The 12,484-nt window shown below is 36.0% G+C and overlaps 1 protein-coding gene across 1 annotated transcript in view; it reads left to right on the top strand.

The window, feature by feature from the left end:
• The first annotated feature begins 8,467 nt into the window (after positions 1-8,467).
• Positions 8,468-12,484, top strand: part of GABRA1 (gamma-aminobutyric acid type A receptor alpha1 subunit) — a 47,144-nt gene continuing 43,127 nt past the window's right edge. The window contains exon 1 of the mRNA XM_026858312.1: positions 8,468-8,675. The gene's annotated coding sequence lies outside the window, so the exon portion shown is untranslated. The remainder of the gene's footprint in view (positions 8,676-12,484) is intronic.

Genomic DNA, 12,484 nt, shown 5'->3' on the forward strand with positions numbered 1-12,484 from the left:
GTTTGGAATATTCAACTGCTTCTGTAATTCATCCATGGCATACAGTTACTAACTCTCTAGCCCTGTATAAGCATCTATTTAACTAAATGTATTAATAGTTGAAGAATGGTGCTGGGAGATTAAGACTGGCATTGAGAATGTAATGCATATATTAAAATTATGTACTGTTAATGCTCGTTTAAAGAGCAATTTCTGTAGAGAAATTTAACAAACATTATGGCTTACAAAAAACTGGATGCAAAATTCAAGACCAGACTTGTCAACAATGCTGCAAATATTTTCTAATGCAAATTTGACAGTATTTCATAGCTTTGACTTTCGATTCTCTATGTTTTGTTACAGCATGATCTGTAAGATGATTTGATGGTTAAATCTATTCTCATTTTATCTTAATTCAGAAACACACATGTTATCCAAGGTCTAACGGCTGTGTATAAGGACCAGCGTGTTGTAATTTAGCTCACAGCTACCCATATTTTCAAAGGAACAATAGCTACATCAGGACTGTTTCACCTTGGTTCTGCTATGGTGCTATACCTCTGCTTTTTCTTTTCTGTCCAAGCATTGTCTTTCTTTTCCTTGGTGCACTTTTTATTACAAAATTTCTGTAACTTGGAAAGTTTGCATCTCATGCTTGTATGCGTTAAACATAAATATGAATGCATGCACGCTTTCAGCTGTCACACACTGCTTTCACAATTGCCATGACAAGCTCAAGTGTACATAGTCAAGCTCCTTCGCTGAAGCCCAAACCCCTCTGCACAGGCCATGCTGGAACCAAATCCTGTGGGTGCTGCCTGCTGGTGAGATAAGAAAAACTAAAATGAAACATCCTGTCAGAGATGGTAGGGCATAAAATAGCCCTTCATTCCCCTGATAAGAATAGGCACTGTTATATGCTACACTAAAAAGTCTGATAGAATTACCAGGGAATAGAGGATACATGTGGATAGTATACCTGAAGGTTGGATATAGAAAGGGTGACAATTTACCCCTCAGAATCTCTTAAAGATTACACTTTTCATTGGTTTAAAACTTCTTCCTTCATGACAGTTAACCTGTGTTAAGTTGAAGGGATTTTGTCTATTTTTGCATTCCTATGAATTGCCTGTCCCCTGTCACTCTACTGGACAAAGTCTCTTTTGTGGTTACAGCAATGGAAGAATCCAGCATATTTCCCACCAAATTTAAAGAGCTTCAACATTAAATTAATTCTGTGGGGGTTTTGTTGCTAATTTTTAATGCAGATTAAGTATAATTACCTGAAATACCTGTTCCGTTCTGGATCCTTACTACTGCTTAATAGCTTCACTACCTACTGTAAAGCACAGCTGCCAAATTACTGCATAAAAAAACCTTCCAAGTTATTTCTACTGTATGAGTGACATAAAAGCATCTGGTGTTGCTATTTTACTATGATATCATCATTACTTTCAAACAAGAATATCTTATTGTAAATAAGTATTTGCTTATTACTCATTATTAGGACAGGTCTGTCTGTATCTTTGTGTTTTTATGGTAAATTCTGTAGCAGAAAATTCTGTGAGGATAGGCCATTTTACAAACATATTTCACATTTCTCCACAGTATCTTAAGACACTTCTCACTTGAATTTCAACTGCAATGGTTGCTATGTAATAGGTGAACAGACACAGTTCTTATAAGGACTTCCTTGTTACATTGGCTGACTCTTGCCCTCTGAAAGCTTTAGCTTTCCAATTTCTTCCTCCTCTAAAAAACTAATGAGGTCTCTCCTGCACTGCTCCATATTGTCAGTCATTCTTCATTGCAGTGGTCCTTTAAATAGCTTTTCTGTCGTAGAAGTTGCTCTAAAGGTGTTAAGTTGGTATACTGAAATAAATGTATTCATTCACCCTAATTACAAAACCTGTTTCTCTAACCCCGTAAAATCTATTTGGGTGAATGGTGCTCTAAGTTATAATCTAATTTTAACACACAAATTTTTCCAACCAGTATTTTTTCTGTTAATTGTTGGGAGCGGTACTGTTCACTATATAACAGTAATTATATTTAGTGTCCAACCTTTTTCTTTTTTGTATAATATTTTGAATAACTCAAAACTTAAAAAAGAAATAAAACAGTCTAACAGTTGTTAAACTGTATAACCTGTGTTTCTTCACTAAACACCTTAAAACTGACCTTCTGATCTTCAGTTTTTAGCACATGATATTTCACACTGACTTTGTGCTAGTAAATAAATTTATATCAAAGTATCTACATACAATAAATATTCTAGAAGGTATAGTTGAAGAAATTTTACATATATAACAGATATTTCCACATGGAAATGCCAACTTGAGCTTTGTGTTAATCCAAGACTATTTTTTTCACTAAACATTTGCTTTGACTAAGTTTCAAATGTATGCACCTACTCAAGTCCAGGAGTTGAAGAGGCATAACTTATTTGCAGCATCTAGCCCTATAAAATCTGGTTGAGGTCAAGAAACATTTTAATGAAGTGTTCTACTTCTAAAGTGTCATTATCAGATTATTTTCAAGAATAGGTCCTACTCTGACAATAGTTTGTACATATAGACAATTAATTTGCTGAGGAGTAAGCTATGTTCTTTTTCCCAGTTTGAATTATCTAAATAAGATCAGTCACAATATTTAAATGGCTAGTGCTTGCTATATGATTAAAATTAAAATTAAAATATATAAATTAAACCACAAATGAATGGCCTAAGCCGCCTCATTTTTCTTGTAGTTGATATTTTTAGTGATTTTTTTTACACAGTCAGAAAGAGAAATTATCTCTTTATTGATATAAAGTTCTATCAATGGATTTCTGGGGGCAGAGGGGACCTCTTACTGCAATAGCCAACACAGAACATCTGAGAAACCTTTTTAAAATCCTAAATTTCTATTTTAAAAGGCACAGAAATATACATAGACAGTTTTGATGAATTCAGTGGCACTGCTAACATGCTTAAGAACAGCTGCTTGCAGAGCATTTGCAAACCAGTGCTTAAGAGATGCTTGTTGTCAGGTGCTGAAGCTGTTGGGTGTGGGTTTGTTCAAAGAATCAAACTATTTTCTTCATATTTCTAATAAGACAAATGGAAGACAAGTAAATCCAACCTTCCTCCCTCCCAACTCCCATCAGAACATGGGAGAACAGCTCACAGGGGGGTAGCATTCTAAGTCATGCAAATAAATCATTAATTAGTTACAGAAATGGTTTTATAGAATCATGCAAATGTTAACAGAGAAAGAGCTAGGTGATTCTTTACTTTTTACAAATAAAACACTAGCATAAATGCATCTTTTAGATAATGAGTTGCTAAACAAGGCTATCTTTGCCTCAAGTGCTTTTCTACAGTGGACATTCTTACTCTGAGTAAGTACTCATCAGGCCAGAAGAAGCAGTCAGGAGTACAATTGCTGCTTTAATTATCCCATTTCTAAATACCTAAGAAATATAAGAAATTCCCAGATGCCCTGCTGAATTAGGGTTAAGATGGTTCCTGGTACCTTCCCGTGGTAGGATGTAATAGGCTTTTCCTACAGTGCATGGACAATGCTGGCACATGTGCATGAGCCACAGGGCCAAGCACAGCTGGGAATACACTCGCTTTGTCACCTCAAAGGGGATAGATGTCTCATAGAACCAAGTCTTCAAGTTTGCTTTTGAGTATATTCTTGTTTTGATTATTTTTCTGCATTTAAGATTTCAGGAATTTCTAAAATGTGTTCATTCCTGCTATGAAAATAAACCCCTTCAAGCTTTAATAGGAAAATCTGAACTGCAACATGTTACCCTCTCCTGTGTATGTCTGCAACAATATTTTCATGTAAAAAAGCTTTAGCATTAGACAGTAGAAGCGATTGTGTTTGGCGAATACATATTTCAAACCAGGCAAAAAATGTTTGAGTGGCTTATGTGGCTGACAATTTTGTCTATATTACTCAATTTGAAGAAAAATGAAAAGACAAACCAAAAAAAAAAAAAAAAAAAGTTCATGGAAAAACTGTGGGAGGTAAAGTGTGAAAGAGTGCATATTCTGTTCTTTGAAGAAAAAATTGGTAGAGAAGTATAAATGATATACAGAATTACTTCCATAAACACCTTTGGCTCATTCTCCTAAATGACAACAAAATTTGCAGTTTTCACAGGCCTTACTTGTACAGCAGATACTCTGTCCTAGTGAAACCTTTGCCTTCAGAAGACTTTCTTCGTCCTTCAGTTTTGCTTCTTTTAGGGCAGGGTGAGCCCTTTCTAGTTGCTGTCTTCCAAGGATCTAGCATTAGGAGGTTTCAATAACTAGTTTTGTTGACTAATCAGTTGTATTTGCAGACACATGTTCATTTGCTGTCCCACTTGTTTAGTTTGTATAACTATCTTCAGAAAGGGGTTTTTCTTCAGAAAACTGTCTTTGTCATCCAAGGCAAAGCATACTTTGATATATTCTAGTTACTAGTGCAAGTCACTATGCATAATCAAGGAAAATACCAGCAGTTTTGTAATCATAAGGCCACTGGCATCCCTGAGAGATGAGAGAAGTTCATGACATCACTACAAAGTAATTAAATATTTTGCTGCATACTACTGATAAGACAAATGTCACATGCCAATTGCTTTATGGTACAGGCTCGAGCCATTTCAACATTTAGGCCTCTCTAATTCTTGCTTGAATTAGCGTATGTATTACCAATATATGTTAGTGAATAACACCACTTTCAGTCTGCAATGAGGAAAGCATTTTCACTCTTGGTAAGTGATGTCATATACAAATATCGTTGGGTTTTTCTTCCTGAAAAAATGGAGGATATCACCATGGCATCACACCTGCCTCAGTATCAAAACACTCCTGTGTTACATGTTTTTCTTGAACTCTTGATCAATCAGATACAAATTAAAGAAAAAGTAAAAAACTCAGCCCTCCAGAACTGCTACAAAGCAGCAGCAATATTCTATAGGCCTGACTTTACAATCCTCTATTACATTTACATAACTAAGTTTTAGCTAAATGTTTATTGGTATTGTTTAATAGAATGAGATATATTCCTACAAAAAAAAAGATTCATTCCATTTCAACAATCTCTTGAAAAAGGTAAACTGAGTCATCTTATAACTCTGTTGATTATAAATGGTATCTACATGAGAATTTAGGGGTCTAATTAAGTAGTCACAACTGACGAGTTAGATGAACCCTGCCTTTAATGATCTGCAGAGCAGAGTTTTACTTTCAAAATCAACAGCTGACTCCTTTACTTGCTACCTTACCACAAAATGAGAAAGGCAGGCAACTTTCTTGTCAGTCTGTGAAATATTGCTAATAATAACATTTGTTTGTTCAAAGCCTGTGCTTTCTCATTCCATTCGGTAAGGGTAGGGGTAGACAGTGGTAATCAAGAAGGTGGTTCCACAACCATGCCACTGGCTTACTCTCAAAAATATAGAGCTCTTTTCACTACAGCAGAAGGAACACAAGTGAAAAAGTAGTTTCCCTCCCAGTCACACCAGTGATTGTTAGCCTGAATATTGTTCTAATGTCAATTGCTTGGCAGCAGTAAAAGAGAAAAAAGACTCAATACTCCTTTTACTGCACCATTACTGATTAAAGAGGCACTGTGTCTATGTAGACCCATTTCATAACTTTCATAAGTAACACTTTGAGCTCTAAAACAAAAACAAGTTAATATTGGAACATGGAATCTCAAAAGAGGTAAAAGCACACACCAGTATCCATGCTACAAAGATTAGGTAAGCATTAACATTTTTACAAAAGCAGCAAGTAAAGACTGTTAAATATTATGAATGTTAAATATGGCTTCATATTAAGTTGACTGCCTTTTCACTTATTACCTGAGCAAGCCTAGCTGTTTATACCAATTGGTTAGTTTGTTTAAACAGGGTAGTAGGCAGGGACCAGATCCACAGCTGCTTCAGCAACCCAGCTGAACTCAGCACAGCTATGCCAGATCACATGTGCTGGGGAGCCAATCCTTACACCCACAAAACGGCTTATGCTATTCAATGTTAAAAACTATTGGTTATATTCTTATATTCTTATATTGGTTATATTCTTATATTACTATATTGGTTATATTCTTATATTATTATATTGGCTATTATTCTTATATTGATTATATTCTTAATATTGGATTAATAGAGACCTTCAGAAATGGTACTGTTATAGCTCTCCCTTGGAATAAAGCACAGGTTTAGATTATAACACAGTTTCGATTCTAACTAACATTTACAGTTATTGATAATGTCCAGAAAAGAGCAATTTTTAATTATTTGTGGTCTTGCCTCTAGAGCCCAGCTGATTATTTCAACTGCTTTTGAATGAAATAAAAAAATCCCAATGTAATATAATCACATTTGCAAAATATTGTAAATGCAGATTTCATGTAAGACTGGCATATAAATATAACAATTGTGAGGTATATTTCTATTAATGAAATAGATGGAACAGGAAATGTAGTTGAATCAGTATGTCACAATGACCAAGAAATAATTAAAAGTTGATCAAGCAGCTCTCTAGCCAACATTAAAATTTCAGTTCTGCCTGGCTAACACTGGAGGCTCTGCAAGGAAATTCAAAAGATATAAATCAGGGTTTAATCTAAAACAGTAACAGCAAGCAACATAAACCACAGAATAAATCAGGAAGAACCCACCTTAAGTCAAATGCATAGAAACTAGGAGCCTTGACAGAGGAAAGCTTGTGGACAGCCTCCCTTGCTCTTATATTGCCTGTATAGGTCTACGACTAACCCCTGGACCTTCAGTGGTATCAGCACAGCAGTTCCGGGAAAATTACACAGGTTTTGTCTGTGTAATTTTCAGTAGGTATAAAACCAAACAAAAAATTTTAAATGAAGGAAAATGCAGAAGGGTTGTGTTAGTAACTTTTGGATAAGGCCCTTAAAAGAGATGACTACAAAAGCTAAGCATAAAACCAGACCATTACAACATCACTTTGTTAATGATTGTCCCAGTGTATTCCTCATCTATATTTACTATGCCTGACTACGCTTGGATTTTTAGCACTAAGTAGGTCACATAAAAATTAAATTTGAAAATCTGAATATGACTTAAATGTTTACTCTGCTGTTTTTATAGCAGACTTCAAACTCTAGAACAGGACAACACATGCAAGAGCGCTATGACAGTGTACTGCAATTGAGCAATAACAGCAGCAGCCAGGAAGCATGTGATGTGTCCAACTGGAAGATAAAATCATCTGAAGACCCTCCTTGTCACAATCTCTAAGTGAGGAAGGCAGTGGAGTAGGAGAAATGGGTGAATCAAACACTGTGCTTCTAAATGCCTGCGGGAACCAGTGCCCAGCAAGCTAATGTGTGGGTTACCTTTGCTTTACAAACTTCTGTGGCTTCTAAACAGTATTTGCAGGAAAGCTGCAGTTTAGCACTGCACTCAGAAATCTACAGGAATTTTGGCTAATTGAACTTCACAGGTTGCAATGTTCTCATTCTAGATAAAGGCACCAGGACAGGGAGAGAAATTAAATGTGTCTAAGGTCACCTAAGTCGTCAGCAGGGTATTTGGCTTCCAAAGCAGCAAAATTCAACCTGGTGTGACACACTTAAGTTTAACAATATTTATGACCCATGACATTAAGTAGATTCTTAAGTGTTTGGCTGAGTAGGGATGGATTTAAGCATATTTTAAGCATCTCTCTGATTCAGGCTGAGATACTCGACTCTATATTTTTTTAGTTCCATCAAAGGCCAGTATTTAGAGTAGAACAAAGGTGAACTGAATTTTTCCCTACTAATTTTTTTTTCTTAATTTTCTAAAATGTATTTTATTGTTTCTTACATCTATAAATATTTATTTTACTTTGTTCGCTTTCTTTTTGTAGTCACTACTTTGCTCGCTTTCTTTTTGTAGTCACTTAATTCCTTTATCCACAAATAAGTTATAAGGGCTTACTGATGCACTAAGCACTGTATTATTAGATAAATTTTTAAAAGGAAAAAAGTATCAACCTTCAGGAACTTTGAATAATCTCAAACTTCACTTACATAGATGTTTATCCTACCTGATTTTAGGAAAAGTCATTATTACGTACCAATACCATTGCTTAAAAGAATATGAAAGTACAGGTTAGCTCATTGGTCTGTAGGAATATGAACTATCATTGAGTATATCAAACTGCAAGTCATAATTCTAAGGTCTGAGTCCCAAACAAATTTTCCTTCCAAATGCAGAGCAGGAAGGACAGTAAGCCACAAAATTATTTCCATATTTTTGATGGTTAACTGAATGACATCCACACCAGGATGGTAAGAGTACACTCCTCCCTTTCTGTGGGGAGAGCTTCCTAGTTGTAGAAGCTGTGTGAATTCATACTAAATGTACTGTGAAGGCTCCAGGAGGTTGTAGATTTCCAGTCAAGATTTCACCTCATCAGAAGCAGTGAGTTAGAGCATAGGAGATAAACACATGTGGCATTTCTGTTCCACTGTAGATAAATTCAGCTGTTGCAGGAAGAGCTTCCTGAAAACGATCTCGTCAATGATCACCACTGGATTTACCAGGTTTTTGTAATCCCCCCAGACTCCTGATTGTTCTTTTTGGTGGTTTTCATTAATTCCACAGTGGAGATTTTTTTCAGAAAAGATATTATTATCCCATTCTTCCTTTCTGGCATCAGACAAGTCCTATTATTATCTAGGTAAGAATCTTCCTTCTCTGGCTTTATGGCTTGCATTTTGTGGTGATGTTTGGCAACAGTGTGGCAAACCATAATAAATTGTCTCTGTGGATTAGAAAGTCTGGAAAACTTGTAAGTAATTACAGTTTCTGTTTTAAATATTGTATTTTGAGACTTTGAAGAGACAGTCATCATCTCTAAGTTTCTAGGGATCAGCTACTTTACATCCTTATTTCATTTTTAATAGATAACTGGTTCAAAGTGCCACTTTCAATTTTCAACACAGATCTAGAAAGAACGTTTATATGTCTTCAATGGGCATTGTATCTCAGATTGACTCTTTGAAAATTGCGCAACTTGTTTTCATGAAGATTTGTATTTACCTGGAAGTTCTTTTCTTTCTACTAAATTTTTGAAGAGGAAAGAGGCAATGAATAGAACCTTACTGTAAAATTAAGAGGCATTATGAGAGTGAACTTTTTTTTATATCATCACTTGACTTTTATAAAAACACTAGCTGACAGTTATATGTCCTGCTTTCTTGACTGTGGCTGTAAACTAAAGGAAAAAAAAGAAGTTAAGTAACTGAATTTCATTATGTGTACCAAAGGGTCAATAGCTATTCTTTAATATATTTCTGAAACACATTACATTAGAAATCAAATTGAAGTCATATATTTAACAAAATATTTCCATTTAACCACATGAGCAGGACTTGTAAATAACAGAGTTCAAAGCGTTGGAGCAGATGGTCTTTCTGTTTTAATTCTTTATCTGATCTGCTGTATGCCAGTAAATCTCTGAGTTTCATTTGCTTTATTCAAATCCCTTGGCTATTCAGGGCACATTGTGACAAAGCATTCTGCTGTGGAATTTCAGTTGTTTTATATATGCTCCTAAACTAAACTAAAATATATGTATATCTTACACACAAAAAACCCCAACATGATGAAAACACAACACTAAAAATGTATTCTTCCCTGGTGACCTATTAAATACTCTGTATACGTGTTATGTATATATATACAGAAAGGGGATGCAGGCACTTAAGGAAAAGGCCAGATTTCAAAAAGTGTTTACTAGAAATTCAAAAGCAAAAATAGTTCTACATTAATAATCTTTCTCTATGTCAATTTTAATCTGTCATTTGATAAATATATTTTACCAAAATAGGATTAAATTGGTTTAACTTCATTGCTACTAATCACTTGCACTAAGGTTCAAAGCGTTGCACATAGTAGCTGCACCAAGTTTGTTTTGGCTGACTGTTCAGATTTAATAATACTGTTTTTAAAGGATTTAGCTCTACACTACCTTGTAACATAAATGACATAGCTTCTTTTTGAAAACTATGGAGTCATAAATCTGATTTGAAAAAAACATAGGTCTTCTTGACATCTTCCTTTTCCAAATGTGACTGTAAAACCTTGCAGTGAGATGCACATCACCTAATATTGAGTTACTTGGAAACAGAAGTTCAAATGTATCTTTCCTTTCTCATTTGAACAATTCATTCAAGAATGAGATCATATGACCCTAAGACTCACTCGTAATATACACACTCCTATATATAGCTTGAGATCTTCAAAGATATCCTCTTGTTAGGTGCCTGAAACCCACAGATGATTTATTTAATAAATGCATTACCCTTAGTGGTGTTTGGATTAGGTCAGTGGAATTTGGATGGGAAAAGGAAAAAGTAAGAATTGCAGGACATTATCTCCCACTCAGCACTTGTTCTTCCAAAGAACATTTCTATTGGTAACAACAAACTATATTTTCTTTTATAGGTTTTTTTCCCATTTAAAAACCAGTTACTTTGTTACCACAATCCACCACAAAACAGAGTATTTGTTTGATTACATCCAAATATTTTTAGCCTTTACTACAGAACGACATGATAACTGTGATAACAGCCTTTGAACAGAAAATAAAAAAATCTGGGTTATGTGTGAGCACTGATGGACAGGAATCTCAGCCATGGAGGAAAAATAGTTTTGTCCTACTTTCTGAGCAGATAAGAATTAGAGAGAGAATGAGCAACTTCCAATTTTAGGTCAATATCTTCACCCAGGGAGAACTCAGAAAAACATATCATCCTTTGGCATGTGGCAATTGTGTCCATGGAGGCAAAGACCATCCTTTGTAACCCTTGACACTTTACTAAAATAAAAACAGTTGACATTGTTTGTATGATAATTAAAATAAGCCAAGAAGAAAACTATAAGATGAAAGATTTCCTCTCACGGGCTCTGAAACTACTTCAGCTGCCCACTTGCTCGGATTTTAGTGCACAGAGGTACATGAACCTCTAGCCATTCAATCAGTCACTTCTCAGCCCATCTGTCTGTCGAGCTACCTATCACACACACAGAGCAAATGTACTTACAATTTCTTTGTTCACGAGAAATGAAATGGAAAATGGAATACTGGAGCTATGCTGAACACTTTTTTTTTTTTTTCCAAACATATATTATTCATCTAGAAAAAATAGTTTAAGGTCACTGTAGATAATATAATTAATGCCCTAGTGACAGGACAAGGAATCTCCATGGTTTTACAGCCACACAATGTCCATGTACTTTGATGAAAATCCCTCGTGCTGTTTTTGTAAACTCGGCTGAGGACCTCAACTTACTTGTTGCTTAAGCAAAATTCTCCCATACTTCAGTGCAAGAATAAAACATAGTAAATTATGTAAGCTAAGAGCAAATGAAGGTGAAAACATTCAGAAAATACTTCTTGCCGCTAAGGGTGTGTCTATGTGCTAGTGATTTGAAAAGTCACTGCTTATAATTTCCTTGGGAATTCAGTAGGTTTTTCTGTTCCCTACTTTTCTGTGCACTAACAACCTGGAATCAAAATGAGATGGACTACGTTGGAAATGTCCGCAAACTAAGCAAAAACTCCATCGCGAGTCTTTAAAATAACCTGTGGCTAATGTTGATCATAATGACTGGGTGAACTTGGTGAAATAGGGGACTTTGATAAACAAAATTTCTATTTTCCTTGTGCTTAGGGAAATCATTGCAGCGTTTAGACTGTTACAAGTCAGGCACTTATCCAAAATGACTGCCACCTTGGAAGTTATTGCCAGCCCTAGCTATGAATGTCATTGGTTTGTTGGGTCACATCAAATCCTTCTCATGCTGTTACAAAGACAAAGAGATCATGTATTTTGTGAGAATGTGCAGAATGTGCAATATTTGGTTTAAAAATCTGGGTAAAGCGTGCAACAGATAGTTTAACTGTAACATAGGATACCAATTCACGTTATCTCTGACAAAATATATGGATTTTGACTTCTCTTGGAGCAGCATTGTAGGAGTGAACAGAAATTGGTTCAGCAGTGGCATTGGGAGGGGAAGAGGGCAAGTAGACAGTGTTTGAAATCAGTGGGAGCATAGGATATAAGGATTTTTTCCACCCCATGGATGCTGGTAGTGCTTTGTAAGTAACAGATACTGTTGACTGAAGAGTTCATTTTATCTTTACACTAAACAGAGCTAAGAGAGCTGGCCATGCTGTGTTTGTGGCGGGTAGCAGCGTCTGACGTTCCTGCAGGAGGCTTGGAGCTCCGAAAGGTGCCCTGAGCTCAAGGCACGATAACCTGCGCTGGGCAGGGCAGCGGCTGCGTGTCCCTGCCCGCACACCCGCCACCTCTCCCTACCTGATGCATCCAACTTTCTCCTTGTTTCTCCGCACAAGTATCAGCACCCGCCGAGCTCGCCGTTTGCTCACACCTGAGGACGGTCGCTGGCTGGGGGTTAAACTGACGTTAACTTCAAACAGAACCGTGGCCCTCGGTGACCACAGGCGGGCCTGTCTCT

This window comes from Athene cunicularia, assembly GCF_003259725.1.
Source record: "Athene cunicularia isolate RWA chromosome 13 unlocalized genomic scaffold, athCun1 chr13_part1, whole genome shotgun sequence".
Classification (NCBI taxonomy): domain Eukaryota; kingdom Metazoa; phylum Chordata; class Aves; order Strigiformes; family Strigidae; genus Athene; species Athene cunicularia.